Source organism: Carlito syrichta, unplaced genomic scaffold (assembly GCF_000164805.1).
Source record: "Carlito syrichta isolate Samal-C Ts95f unplaced genomic scaffold, Tarsius_syrichta-2.0.1 Scaffold313991, whole genome shotgun sequence".
Taxonomy (NCBI): Eukaryota; Metazoa; Chordata; class Mammalia; order Primates; family Tarsiidae; genus Carlito; species Carlito syrichta.
In genome coordinates, this window is record NW_007258087.1 from 239,807 (window position 1) to 254,015 (window position 14,209).

Here is a 14,209-nt window from a genome sequence, read left to right on the forward strand (position 1 = left end):
GTGCAGTGGCACGATCACAGCCACCGCAACCTCGATCTGCTGGTCTCAGGCGATCCTTTCGCCTCAGCATTCCAAGTAGCTGGAACCACAGGCACGCGCCACCACGCCCTGCTTACTTTATTTATTGCAGAGAAGAGGTCTCACCAAGTTGCCTAGGCTGATCTTGAACACTTGGGCACAGGCAATCCTCTTACCTCGCCCTCCCAAAGTGCTGGGATTACAGGTGTGAGCCATTGCATCCGGCAAAATAGTTTTACTCAGAGTGTTTAATCTGATAATCATGAGGAAACAACAGACAAATCCAAATTGAGGGGCATTCTGTGAGACAGCTGGCCTGGATTCTGAAGTGTCGATGTTATTTAAAAAAAAAAGATGAGCCAGGCACGGTGGTTCATGCCTGTAATCCCAGTACTTTGGGAGGCAGAGGCAAGAGTATTACCTGAGCTCAGGGGTTCAAGACCAGCCTGGGGAACACGGCAAGATCTTGTCTCTACATAAATAAAAAAATCAGCTGGGCATAGTGGTTCCAGCTACTTGGAAGGCTGAGGAGGAAGGATCACCTGAGCCCAGCAGGTCGAGGCTGCGGTGACCATGAGCGCGCCACTGCACTCCAGCCTGGGTGACAGAGTGAGACGCCAACTCAAAAGAAAAAATTTACCAGATTAAAGGAGACCAAAGAGCCACAGCAACTAAATGCTATGCCTGTTTCTTGTTTGGATTCTGGATTTAAAAAAGATTGTTGGGAAGCTGGCTCGGCGGCTCAGCCTGTAATCCCAGTGCTTTGGGATGCTGAGGTGAGTGGATTGCCTGATCCCGCAGGTTCGAGACCTGCCTGGGCAACCTGGCGAGACCGCATCTCTACAATAAATAAAAAAAAAAATTAGCCAGCTGTGGTAGCGCATGCCTGTAGTTCCAGCTACTTGGAAGGCTGAGGTGGAAGGATCGCCAGAGCCCAGCAGGTCGAGGCTGAGATGGCCGGGAGCGGCCACTGCACTCCAGCCTGGGTGACAGAGTGAGACTCCAACTCAAAAAAAAAGAAAAAGAAAAAGATTGTTGGGAAAATGAGAGAAATTTAGATATTAGATATTTTTGATGTATACTAGACATAGTATTGTGTTTATGCTCTTGTCCCAACCAAGGAGCCCCCAGGTACTCACATAGTCAGGATCTGTAGCAGGCTGTCAGATCCTTAAGAAAGTTCTGAGCCCAGGACTAGGGTAGGGGTTACTCGGGGCTGAAGGGATTAGCAAAGGCTTGTGAAGTGGATAAGGCTGTGACCTGAATAATTCAGGTCTCAAATTCATCCCCGTTAGAATTCTCTGGATGACTGCCCAGGCCCCTTTGGCAGGAGCCAGCCCCAGTTCCGGGTTTTTGCTGGACTTCCTGCATATGTGAAGGAAGTTTGGGGCTGAGCAGGGTATACCCTGCTGGGTCCAGACAGAAGTCTTTCCTCACCACCTCCAGGTCTGTCTCCATCACCTGCTCCCACTCAAGACTTTAAGATTCTGGAAGCCAAGAATCTGCTCCTTCAAGAGACACGGTCTGTGGATCCCGATGTTCTGGCTGAAGGTGAGGAGCCAACTGGGCTTGGGGCTCCAGACTGTGCCCCAGGAGGCTGCTTGTGAGGACAGACCCCAGGAACAGGATCTGAGGCCAAGCCAAAGAGGCCAGTTACTGATGGGGGCTACACAAACCCAGAAGCAGCAAGCCAGTTGGAGAGGGAATGGCTGGAGAGGAGGGCCCTGGGAGAGTGGGCAGGCACAGCTTCTGCTAACGGAGTCTCTCTAGGACTCCTGGGATCCTTTACCCACCACATGTCAAGACTTGAGAGCTGGTGGAGTTCTCAAGGAGGCCACGTGTAAAGGGAAGATGGAGGTTACCCATCAATCCTAGAATTAGGGGCAGAGTGAGGGCAGTGTTATGAATAGAGTGACTTAGGACTTGTGTTTATATTTATCTGAGGCCTTGCTTGTATTTCTTTCTAACTCAAACCACAAGAAAATATTCCCCTTTGGGAAAAGGAATCATCAGCATCTATTTAACATCCTGTCTATAACATTTATGAGTGTCCTCTGTTTGCCAGACACTTCAGCGCACATAGAAAGACATCCAGGGACAGGTAGGATACCCTTTCTGGTTCTCATAAGAGATCTTTTTTTCTTTCTTTTTTTTTTTTAAGTTGGAGTCTCACTCCATCCAGCTGGAGTGCAGTGGCACACTCACAGCCACTGCAGCCTCGACCTGCTGGGCACAGGTAATCCTTCTGCCTCAGCCTTCCAAATAGCTGGAATTACAGGCACATGCCACCATGGCTGGCTAATTTTTTTATTTATTGTAGAGATGAGGTCTAAGTTGCCCAGGCTGATCTCGAACCCGTGGGCTCAGGCAATCCTCTCACGTCAGCCTCCCAAGGTGCTGGGATTATAGGTGTGAGCCACCATGCCCTGCCTTTCTCCTCCCTTTTTCTACTTCTCTCCTTAGCTCCTCTGTCTGGAAGGCTGTTTAGCTTTGGGCTAAGTATACATGGTCTTGGAAGTCAAATGATCAGGTCAAACTCAGAGCTTTGTCAGTGACCAACTGTGTGACATGGGTGAGTCATTTCTTTCTCTTTGGGCCTCTGTGTCCCAATCTGCAAAGTGCAGTAGAATCCACCTCACAGGGTCACCTTAAGGTAAACCACATAAGAACTTAGCATAGTGTCTATGCTTAACAAGCTTTAGCTATTTTTATTAGTCATTCAACAAGCATTTTATTCTAGGACCCAATGTGTGTCAATGAGCATACTAGGTGCTGCTAGGGATAGAGATGAATGAAGCATCCCCAAGGACTCACAGTCTAGTTTGTTCATTTGTTGATTGATTCAGTGAGACAGTCAGTAAATATGTATTATGTCCTACACTGGCACTGGAGATGTGAAAACATAAGACACAGTCCTTTTCTCCAAGTTTCTCACAGTTTGGTGGGGAAAACACTGCAGCACAATATGATTGGTGCGATGAAAGTGGGGGCAGAGAAGCCAGTTTCTGGGAGGGTTCAGGTTGTGAAGGATCCATCCAGTTTGGGACAGGGCTATGGATTTACACAAAGACTCTTTGGCAAAGGTAGGTCTGCTTTCCTCATTTTTCCAACTGACAGGCGTGCTTCTGCCCCAGGGCCTTTGCATCAACTCTTCTCTCTACCTGGAGTGTTCTTCCCTAGGATATCCCTGTGGGCTGCTCCTTCTCCTCCTTCACAGCTTAACTCAAGTGTCAGGAGACCTTTCTTGGCCAGCCTATTTTAAGTGGCTACTCTAACCATCAGTAGCCCCCACCCCTACCTCCAAACACATATGCCCAGCACTCCCATCTCCCCCCACTTCATTTTCCCCCATAGCAGTTATCACCCCCTAAAAAACTGAACAGTTAACTTATTTGCTTCTTGTTAAACCCAAGATTTTAAATCCGAGAGACAACGAAGAGCCAGCTCCGATGCAAACACACGAGGGTCTTTATTCAGGCTCGAGTCTGGGCTCACGTTTGAAGCCGACGCAGCAGCTTCAGGGACGAGAGCCCCGATCCAGTATGCAAGCAGTTTTTATGCACAATTGCAGAGGGAGGGGAAAGGACTTTAAACTTGTTTTTACATGATTGGGTAATTTCTCCTAATGGGTATGGGGGCACTTGGGATTGGTAGGTTTATTTTCTGGTTTGCGCAGGCTCTAGCTTAGTTGCCTGTGATTGATGGGAAATGGCTAAACGGCAGAGTGGAATGCCAGATAAGCTAGGTTTACACAGTCACTGCGTGTAAATTAACTTTGGTATGGGAGCTGGAGGTTTGAACCAACATAGAGCCCACCAGGAGAGTGGCTAGCGCCTCAGAGTCTACTGCAATCTAAGTAAAGGAATGTCCGGGAGGGGCTTATTGCTTAACATTCACACACTGCTAGCAGCAGTTGCAGAAGTAAAAGAAGCCAGCATGGCAGTTGGGACAAACAAAAGCTTAACAAAGATCTAAATACAAACACTGCTTAACTTAACGCTTCTTTTACAGCAAGTATAGTTGTCTTTTGAATTTCTTGGGTCTCTCACTTCTCTATTTCTGTCTCCTCTTACCAGAATGCAAGGTGTCGTAAGAGCAGAATTATCAACTGTTTTGCTCATTGCTGTATCTCTAGTATTTAGAACAGAGCCTGGCACATAATAGGGGCTCACTATTATGAGTAGGCGTTGAGTAAGAGAAGAAAGATGAGGGAATAACAGATGGAAAGGAACGAGAGGGAGAGAGAGAGAGAGAGAGAGATGGAGGAGACAGAGAGAGACAGAGACAGAGTGAGAGACATTGAGATTGAGATTGAGTCTGGTATGTCTGGGGAACTGAAAAATTTGCATCAGCCTTCTTCCCAGAAATGCATTACAGAGTGGGTGGCATAAAGTATGGCTGGAGAGGGTGGGGGACAGGTCATGACGGCCAGGTAACCATGGGGCAGACAGATACTTCCGACTTGGACTGGGTGTGTTCTGTGCTGTCACGGAGGTTAGGAAGATTGACCTAGGAAGAGGAGAAAGCCACCAACCCTGCTGGGATGGTATCAGGGAGGGTGTCTGAAAAGAGTCAGTGCCTCCTCTTAGGCCCAGGGAAGGAATTCAAATACTATCCTAGGCATGATGGACAGTCTGGAGGCCTATCCCCATTCCCTCTGTCCTCACAGAGATGCTGAGTTATAAACTCTCAAGGGCAGGCACTGGAGGAGTTAGCTTTGCATTTGCTTCCTGGGAGCTCTGCCCCACAGGAATTGCTCAGGAAATGTTTGCTGGGTTGGATTGGGATTGAGACAATGGGGTGGCCTTGAGGCTTGAGGGCCACCTGGGAACTTGCCTGACAGAGCATTAGCCTGTTCTAGGGTTTCTCCCTCCTCCAAAAAAGGAGTGACATTGCAGTGCGGAAAAACATGTAGACTTTTACCAGTTAGGAAAAGAGAATGAAGAACATTCTAGGTGGAGGAAACAACAGAAACAAAGACAGAAAGGAACGTAGTTCATGGTATATTTCTTGAGGGTAGACAGTTTAACTGATTAGACTTTCCAAAGGTAAAACAAAACATGTACTTGCTATACGTAGGTGTGTGGGTTTGCATTCTTAGCCAAGGTTATGGTGAAAGTTGGACCCAAGCCTGCTATTGAACAATAGCTGTAACATATGTACAAACTATATGAACATCATAAACCGACAGCAAGCTAGGAAGAGCTGTGTTTATCTTTAGAGCAAGCTGCCAATTTACAGAGTAGCTGAAACCCTGATGGGGCTGCAGCTCCCTCCAGATTTAATTGGTTCATCCATCCAGATCATTCTTTTTTTTTTTTGAGTTGGTTTCACTCCGTCGCCCAGACTGGAGTGCAGTGGCCGCTCCCAGTCATCGCAGCCTCGACCCACTGGGCTCCGGTGATCCTTCCGCCTCAGCCTTCCGGGTAGCCAGAATTACAGGCGCGCGCTACCACGCCTGGCTGATTTTTGATTTATTGTAGAGATGAGGGCTCGCTAAGTTGCCCAGGCGGGTCTCGAACCCGCTGGCTTAGGCAATCCACTCACGTCAGCCTCCCAAAGGCGTGGGATTACAGGCTGAGGCACTGAGCCCAGCTCCATCATTCTTTTATTCCACACATATGTATCAACCACCAAATATTCATTGGACTGTCTGCCAGCTGCTGATAATATTATGAAGAAGAAGACAGACAAGTGTCCTACCCTTAGATGTTTATATTCTAGTAGAAGGGGGAGGAGACATAAACAAGTAAATTGAAGAGAGTTAAAGTCAGATGCAGTGGCTCATGCCTGTAATCCCAGCACTTTGGTAGGCTGAAGAGGGAGGATTGCTTGAGGCCGAAGTTCAAGACCAGCCTGGGCAGTGTAGCCAGACCTCATCTCTACCAAATAAAAATTAAAAAATTAGCCAGGGTCAGGCATGCCTATAATCCCAGCACTTTGGGAGGTCAAGGTTTGAGAGGATTGCCTGAGGCCATGGGTTCAAGACCAGTGTGGGCAACTTGGTGGATACCTCATCTCTACAATAAATTAAAAAATTAGCTAGGCATGGTGACGCATGCCTGTAGTTCCAGCTACTTGGAAGACTGAGGTGGAAGGATCTCCTGAGCCCAGCAGGTCGAGGCTGTGGTGGCTGTGAGCGTGCCACTGAATTCCGGCCTGGGTGACAGAGTGAGACTCCAACTCAAAAAAAAAAAAAAAAAAATTAGCCAGGCACGGTGGTACATACCTGTAGTCCCAGCTACTCAGGAGGCTGAAGTAGAAGGATCACTTGAACCCAGGAGTTCAAGGCTGTAGTGAGCTATGATCATACCACTGTACTCCAGCCTGGGTGACAGAGCAAGAATGGTCTCAAAAGATAAAATAAAATAAAATAAAAAATAAAGATAATGGCAAGTGCTATGAAGGAAAAGGATAAGGTGGCCTTGGAGAGGTGGTCAGGGAAGGCCTCTTGGGAGAGATGGCATTTAAGATGAGACCTGCAGGATAAAGAATCAAGAACAGGCCGGGGGTGGTGGCTCACACCTATAATCCCAACACTTTGGGAGGCTGAGGTGGGATGATTGCTTGAGTCCAGGAGTTCAAGATCCACCTGGGCAATATAGTGATAATTTGTCTCTACAAAAAAGGGGGGGTGAGGGGAAGAATCAAGAATACCAAGACTTGCTACGTGGTCTATGCAGGGAAGTAGCCAATGCAAAAGCCCTTAGTAGAAAAGCTTGGAATGTTCTAGAGCAGGCTGAAAGGAAGGTGCTCACTGTTATTAGATGTCAGACCTGGTGGGCACCCTAGCCCACTCAGTAGATGTCACTCTGTACAGCATCTCTGAACATGACCCTGGCTTACATTAAAAGTTGGGAGAGGCTGGGCGCAGTGCCTCAAGCCTGTAATCCCAGCACTTTGGGAGGCCAAGGCCAGAGGATTGCCTGAGCCCGTGGGTTCAAGACCAACCTGGGCAACTTGGTGAGACCTCATCTCTACAATAAATAAAAAAATAAACCTGGTCTCTACAATAAATAAAAAATAAACCAGCTACTTGGAAGGCTGAGGCAGAAGGATAGCCGGAGCCCAGCAGGTTGAGGCTGCAGTGGCCGTGAGCGTGCCACTGTACTCCAGCCTGGGCAACAAAGTGAGACTCCACCTCAAAAAAAAATTGGAGGAGGGTGGACCCCGAGGGCAGGGAATACATTTGACAGGTCTCTCCAGGCTGTGAAGCAACTGAAGGGCTCATGATTTTTCTGTGCTTTTAAAAAATCATGGTAAAAATGCCATTTTAAAAACATTTTTTACAGAATGAGACCTCTGCTTCATAACTGACATAACTGACTTGGTGTGCTTTGACAGATCTCTGTGTTTCCAGCACTTAAAGAAAATCTCTCTTCCTGAGTAGCAGAGTGAGGGCACGTCCCACCCGCTTGATCCCCACCTCCTATGTTACATTTCTTTTTCTAAAAAGTGGTCAACAAAGGTGCCTTCTGGGGACAAGAAACTCATCACCTCTGAGACAGCTTTCTATTCCCAGGACACATGAGCTGTCAGTCAAAATCTGACTCCTCAGGCGCCTGTGCCTGCCAGGTGTTGGTTCTGTGATCTGGAGCCACACAGGGCAACTCTGATTCCTCACATCCCCAACAGCCCTCGGAGATTTGGAGATAGACTGGGTGCCCCTGGGCCACCTTCTGAACACCAGTCAGCAGTTCCCTGCCTCCTGTCTCCTGGGATTCAGACATCACCTAGTCTTCCAGAAACCCGCTCAGACTGGGGTTCAGGGCCAGCACATCCCTCTGGGTGTGGCCTGCTAGGAGCCTTCCTTCTGGGCACCATGCTCCTGCTGTCACCGCCAAAGACGGCCACTGCTTCTGTGATGTGATTGGTACCGGGTTTGGGGTGTCACGCACGATGGCTGAGCTGTTTCACCTGCCCTGTCCTTGTGTATTTCAGCTGTGGGGCTTTCAGAACAGGTCCTTCTCACTCCCTTCTCACTGAACTCAGATCATCATGTTATTGCTCAAGATCAGAACAAAAGGCCAAGTTCCTTAATCTGATACTCAAGGTTCTTTGTGGCCTACCCAGTTGCAGCTCTCCGGCCAGTCCTTCCCACCATCCCTGAATTTCTACTAAACACTTAAAGAAAGTTCCATTTTCTGAGAATTCAGATGGGGGCATGTCCCATATTTCTACTAAAAAGGTCAACATTTACTGGGCCCTTACTATGTGCCTGAACACCTGCTATGTATCAACGGATGAGGCAGGTAGAATTACTGACCCCATTATTCATGTTGGCAAACTGAGGCACAGAGCAGTTAAGAGACTTACCAGAGGTCAGGCAGCTAATAAGTGGTGGTTCCAGGGCATAGGCTCTTAATTACCCTGCATCCCACCCCAGTCCATGGTGTGTAGCTTGTTTTGGTTGATCAGATTTTCAGGGATTTTGCAAGCTAGTTGTTAAAATATATGCATCATTTAAAAATTTAATTATGGGGGGAGCACACTTCATCAATAAGGGTACCTGATCTCAAAACAGGTGAAATGGGGAATAAAGTTAGGCCCAAACTTTACCTGTACAATGACCATTTGTAGACCCACCCCTGAATTGTACCGCACATCTTTAGAATGAAAATTTAAAAAAAGAAAAATTTAATTATATAAACTGACAAATAAATGAAATCAAAAACAAAGATAATAAACACTCAAAAGTTGTCACTTCCAAATTATTTTACCACAGCGTACTATCATCAGTTTTTTGTTTTGTTGGGTTTTTTGAGATAAGGTCTCCTCTGTCACCCAGGCTGGAGTGCAGTGGCATAATCATGGTTCACTACAGCCTTGACTTCCTGGGCTCAAGCGATTCTCCCACCCTAACCTCTCAAGTAGCTGAGACTACATGCTTGGCTAATTAAAAAGAAAAACTCTTTTTGTAGAGATGGGGTCTTTCTATGTGGCCCAGACTGGTGTCGAACTCCTAACCTCAAGTAATCCTCCCACCTCAGTCTCCCAAAGTGCGAGGATTACAGGCATGAGCCACTGTGCCCAGCCTATCATCAATGTTTTTAAGGCAATTTCTGATTATCAGATCGGCATGGTGGAAATAGCATATAATGATGTGCCACTATGCATCTCTTTCTAACTCTGCATCAGTGACATTGTGCTGATAGCATGAAGTAGTCCACGGTGGGATTGGCACGGAGATTGGCAATTGTCAAATGTAGGGCTTTTCTTCCCTTGGAGAACTAGTTATTAAATATTGACTAAACTACCACTGCCTGACACCCTCAGTTACCACATCCATCTGTAGTTCCCTGAATAAGCCATTATAACGGATGCCAGTGAGTCCTGCCTAGGCTGTTCCTCCCATCTGGAATGCCCTTCCGCATATTCTTATCCTAGTAAACTGTAAACTCCAATCCACTCTTTAGGATCCAGTGCAGGTACTTCCTCTTCCAGAAATCCCTCAGTGACTCCCACATCCTGGGATGGGTGCCCCTAGGGTGCTTACATAGTATTTACTCAGCAACTAAACTGAGCTCAGCACTTGAAGCACACCTTGCGTAAGAGATGATCTTTGCTCTTAAGACACTCACTCTCTCATCACTAGTAAACCTGTTGAGAGGATAACAATCAAGACTGAGTTCTATAGCAGGCCACTAGAGACCCCTCCAGGCAGAGAGCAACCGTAAGGCAGACTAGGCAGAAGACCATAAGGAGTGGTGAGGACTAGGGCAAAACTAAACACATACCTTATCTAGGAGTACAGCTAATCCTCAGCAAAGGCCAGTGGTTGCATGTGGGAATCCAGACTCAGGATTGCCAGATATTTTAAAAGAAGCCAGAAATTTGGATTCATACCTAAGATTTTTTAATATTTATACATTGGCAACTACTTCCACTTTTTAAGAATAGAACTGTATACTGGGCTCAAGCTCTCCTCCCACCTCAGCTTCCTGAGTAGCTGGAACTACAGGCGCTCTCCACCACGCCCAGCTAATTTTTATTGCTTTTGTAGAGATAGGTCTCACTATATGTCCCAGGCTGGTCTTGAACTCCTGGACTCAAGCAATCCTCCTGCCTCGGCCTTCCAAAGTGCTGGGATTACAGGCATGTGCCACCATGCTCAACCCAAGGTGTTACTCAAATAGCCTATACAGTTCTTCTTTCCCCAAATTTTCATGCAGATGAATATATGATGATACTGTGATACAATTTATTTGTGGTAGTCGAAATAATATCACTGGCATGAGTTGGTGGAAATTTGTAATTAAAATAATTATTTTAAAAAAACACTGTCGCCAGGCACGGTGCCTTAAACCTATAATCTGTAATCCCAGCACTTTGGGAGGCTGAGGCAAGAGGTCTGCCTGAGCTCCGGGGTTTGAGACCACCCTGGGCAACTTGGTGAGACCTCGTCTCTACAACAAATCAAAAAATAAGCCACATGGTAGTGCTACTTGGAAGGCTGAGGCAGAAGGATTGCCTGAGCCTAGCAGATTGAGGCTGTGGTGGCTGTAAGCGTGTCACTGCACTCCAACCTGGGCGACAGAGTGAGACTTCAACTCAAAAAAAACAAAAACTGTTCAGGTCAAGCAAACCATCTCCTAGGGCTGCATGGAGCTCTGGGCTGAACATTTATAACCAAAGACCCAGTTCTACTCATCAAGCAACAATCGAGATTAGAGCCCATGTCAACGACTGTAACTCAGTCCCCAGTTCTCCACCTTGTCTGCAAGGAAACCACATGGCACTTTGGTCAGATGTCTGTGAAAATTCCAACCCTTGGGTCTTTATTGGGTCTCAACCCCTTTGGTGTAGTGGAAAGAACTTGGATTTGGGTGAAAGATGGGCTAGGTATCTGGGCTGTGTGGTCTTGGACAAGCTACCTAGCATCTGCCCCTTAGTTTCCTAACTTATAGAATGGGATCATAATGCCCCATGAGATTCTGTGAGGATTCAAGATCATGAATGTCGAACTTGCCTTGTGCTTATGACATAGTGGATGCTCAACTGAAGACTGAGCTCTCCTCTCCTTCCTTCCTAAGCTATTGGCCTCCAGCAGGAAGTGCCAGAGTGGACAGAATGTGTGATGAGTTTTATAGCATTCCAGAGATGGGCAGGCTCCCTGAGGGAGGAGGAATCATGAAAAACTTCCTGGAGGAGGAGGAGTTGATGTAGTCTTTCTGCCAGTGAGGCCTGAGTAATCCTGTCCTACATGTCTGCCTCCGGGTGGCAGCAAACCATTTCATGTGGCCAGGGGTATTTCAGCATCTCACCTTCTCAGGGTGAGGGAGTGTCCAGGTGTCTACGGCTGCCCCCGGCAGGGCTTTAGCCCTGGGATGAACCTGCACATGGGGGACTCAGCAAGTGTCAGAGAACAAGCTTATTTATGTGATGTTTCATTTATCCCACAAATATTTCTTCAGGGTCTGTCATGGGTCAGACATTGCTCTAGGTGCTGAGATCAGAAATGAATCAGAAAAGAATTCTCAAGAGGCCCCCACTCTATTGAGGGTGGAAGTGGGTGGGGTGTCTTTAATCACGAAGTGTGAATGACTGGATCTATTACCAGAGAAAGGGGAACTGGGAGGGGCTAGGTTGTGAGAGGACAGTGAGTTTCGTTCTGAGGTTCCCAAGGGTCCGTGGCCTAGAATATCAGATAGGCATCTCTCTCTCTCTCATATATTCATATATGTATGTATTTACCTATCTCAATCATCTATTCATCTATGTATGTATATATGTAACTATCATTTATCTATCATCATCTACCTCTATCTAATCTATCTATCTATCTATCTTTCTATCATCTGCTTCTCTCTCTCTCTCTCTCTCTTTCTCTCTCTCTCTCTGTCCATACATCCTCATCTCTACAATAAATAAATAAATTATCCAGGCGTGGTGGTGTGCACCTTTAGTCCCAGCTACTTGGAAGGATCTCCTGAGCCCAGCAGGACAAGACTGCGGTGGCAGTGAGTGTGCCACTGCACTCCAGCCTGGGTGACAGAGTGAGACTCTGAATCCAAAAAAAAGAAAATATAGGCCAGAGGACAGTCCCCACAGCACTCACCACGGCTGGGCATGTTACACATTTAGTTGATGTCTTTACTGTGTCTCCCACCAGCCACAAGGGTAGCTCCATGAAGGCAGGGTCTCTGTTTCATTTGCAGCGGGATCCCAGCCATGCCTGGCATGTAGACACATTATGCAAACACTTAATACAAATTTTTTGTATTGAATGGAATCCGCAGTCATTAGGGGGAAAAGGGGCAGGAAGTCCTAGATTCTAGGAGGAAAAGGGTTCATGAGGCTTTGAAACTTCTCTGATGCTACTGTGATGGGAGAGGAAAAGAAGTCAACAGCGGGCCAGGCTTGGTGGCTCAGCCTGTAATCCTAGCACTCTGGGAGGACGAGGTGCGTGGATTGCCTGAGCCCGCAGGTTCATGATCCACCCGGGCAACTTGGCGAGACCTCATCTCTACAATAAATCAAAAATTATCCAGGCGTGGTGGTGTGCACCTTTAGTCCCAGCTACTTGGAAGGCTGAGGCGGAAGGACTGCTGGAGCCCAGCAGGTCGAGGCTTCAGTGGCCGGGAGCAGGCCACTGCACTCCAGTCTGGGCGATAGAGTGAGACTCCGACAAGAAAGAAAGAAAGAGAAAGAAAGGAAGGAAGGAAGGAGGGAAGGAAGGAAGGAAGGAAGGAAGAAAGAAAGAAAGAAAGAAAGAAAGAAAGAAAGAAAGAAAGAAAGAAAGAAAGAAAGAAAGAAAAAGAGAAAGAAAGAAAGAAAATCAACAGCGGGGAGTGAAAGGAGCTAGAAATCCAAGTCTTCTCAAAAAAGTGTGTGTATATGTGTGTATTGGAGGAGGTGGGGTGGGGACAGGGTTAACAGAAGCGGAAAATGGAAAAGATAGTAGCTACCTATGTCCTAAGAGCACCCTAGAAGGTTAACTTGCTTTTTCTTTTCTTTTCTTTTTTGTTTTTTTGGTTTTTTTTTGAGTCAGGGTCTCACTCTGTCATCCTGGCTGGAGTGCAGTGGCATGATCATAGCTCACCACAGCCTCAACCTCCTAGACTCAGGAGATCCTCCTATCTCAGCCTCCAGAGTAGCTGGGACTACAAACACGTGCCACAATGCCCAGCTAATTTTTTTTTTTGGTAGAGAGGTCTCACTATGTTGCTCAGACTGGTCTCGAACTCATGGGCTCAAGCAACGCTCTTGCCTTGGTCTCCCAAAGTGCTGGGATTACGGGTATGAGCCATCACACCTGACCTTCATTTATCTATTAGCATTATTCTGCATTTGCTACTGCTCTAAGTGTTAAATGTACAAATTCCTTTGATCCTAACAACAACTCTGTGAGGCAGGTGAGTTATGGTCAGCCCTGAGAGGATGTAGCTAGTGGTGGGGAAGCCAGGATTTGAACCCAGGATTCAGAGCTGATGCGGAGTCTGTGATATTACCCACAGGGCCACATGCTTCCCTACCTGATGTTAGTTTATGCAGTACATTCCTCACCTGGAGCCTTTCAGGCTGGAGATGCTCATTATTGCCATGTTTCACGTGAAGAAACAGAGAAGTATGATGACTGGCCCAGGGTCACACAGCCACCAAGTGGCTGAGCTGGGATTCCGGTTTGCAACTCTCTAATGGCAAGCCTAGTACTTTCCCCTTCCCAGAGGGAAGAAATGCAGGAACTCAGCAGGGGGTCAAGTGCCGAAAAGGGGGTGCCACTAGGACTTGGAGAGGCAACATTTTACAGGCAACTCAGAGGGGAGTTTTCCTAGGCTCCTGGGTCACCCCAGCTGGAGAACGGGGCAGAAAGAGTTGGGGGCCGGCAGGTTGAGAACAGCAGGATGAGGATGGAGTTGAAGCTTCAAGCCATGGAGGGTTCCGCCTGGCTCCCCTGGCTGCCTGGGATTGAGGCTGAATGAGACAGAACGAAATCCGAGCAGGAGCTGTAGGCTGGAAGAACCACCCAGAGCAAGGACTGGGGGAAAAAGACACAGTGTGGTGGGTGGAAGGGAGGCTGTGCCAGGAAGGGAATTCCAGGGCTCCTCTCCCTGGCGGTGAAGAGCCCTGGCCCATGGGTGACCCAAGCCACTTCCTCAATGTCCCTCCTGAAAGCCACCCAGTCACTGCCATCTGCTTCAGAAAACAGCTGCTTCTGAACACACAGAGAAAAAAAATCCCCAAGGGCCTT

At 47.4% G+C, this 14,209-nt stretch overlaps 1 protein-coding gene across 1 annotated transcript in view; it reads left to right on the top strand.

Moving 5' to 3' along the window:
- The first annotated feature begins 1,603 nt into the window (after positions 1-1,603).
- The window catches only part of PLA2G5 (phospholipase A2 group V), a 23,709-nt gene continuing 11,103 nt past the window's right edge, over positions 1,604-14,209 (top strand). The window contains exon 1 of the mRNA XM_008070738.2: positions 1,604-1,666. The gene's annotated coding sequence lies outside the window, so the exon portion shown is untranslated. The remainder of the gene's footprint in view (positions 1,667-14,209) is intronic.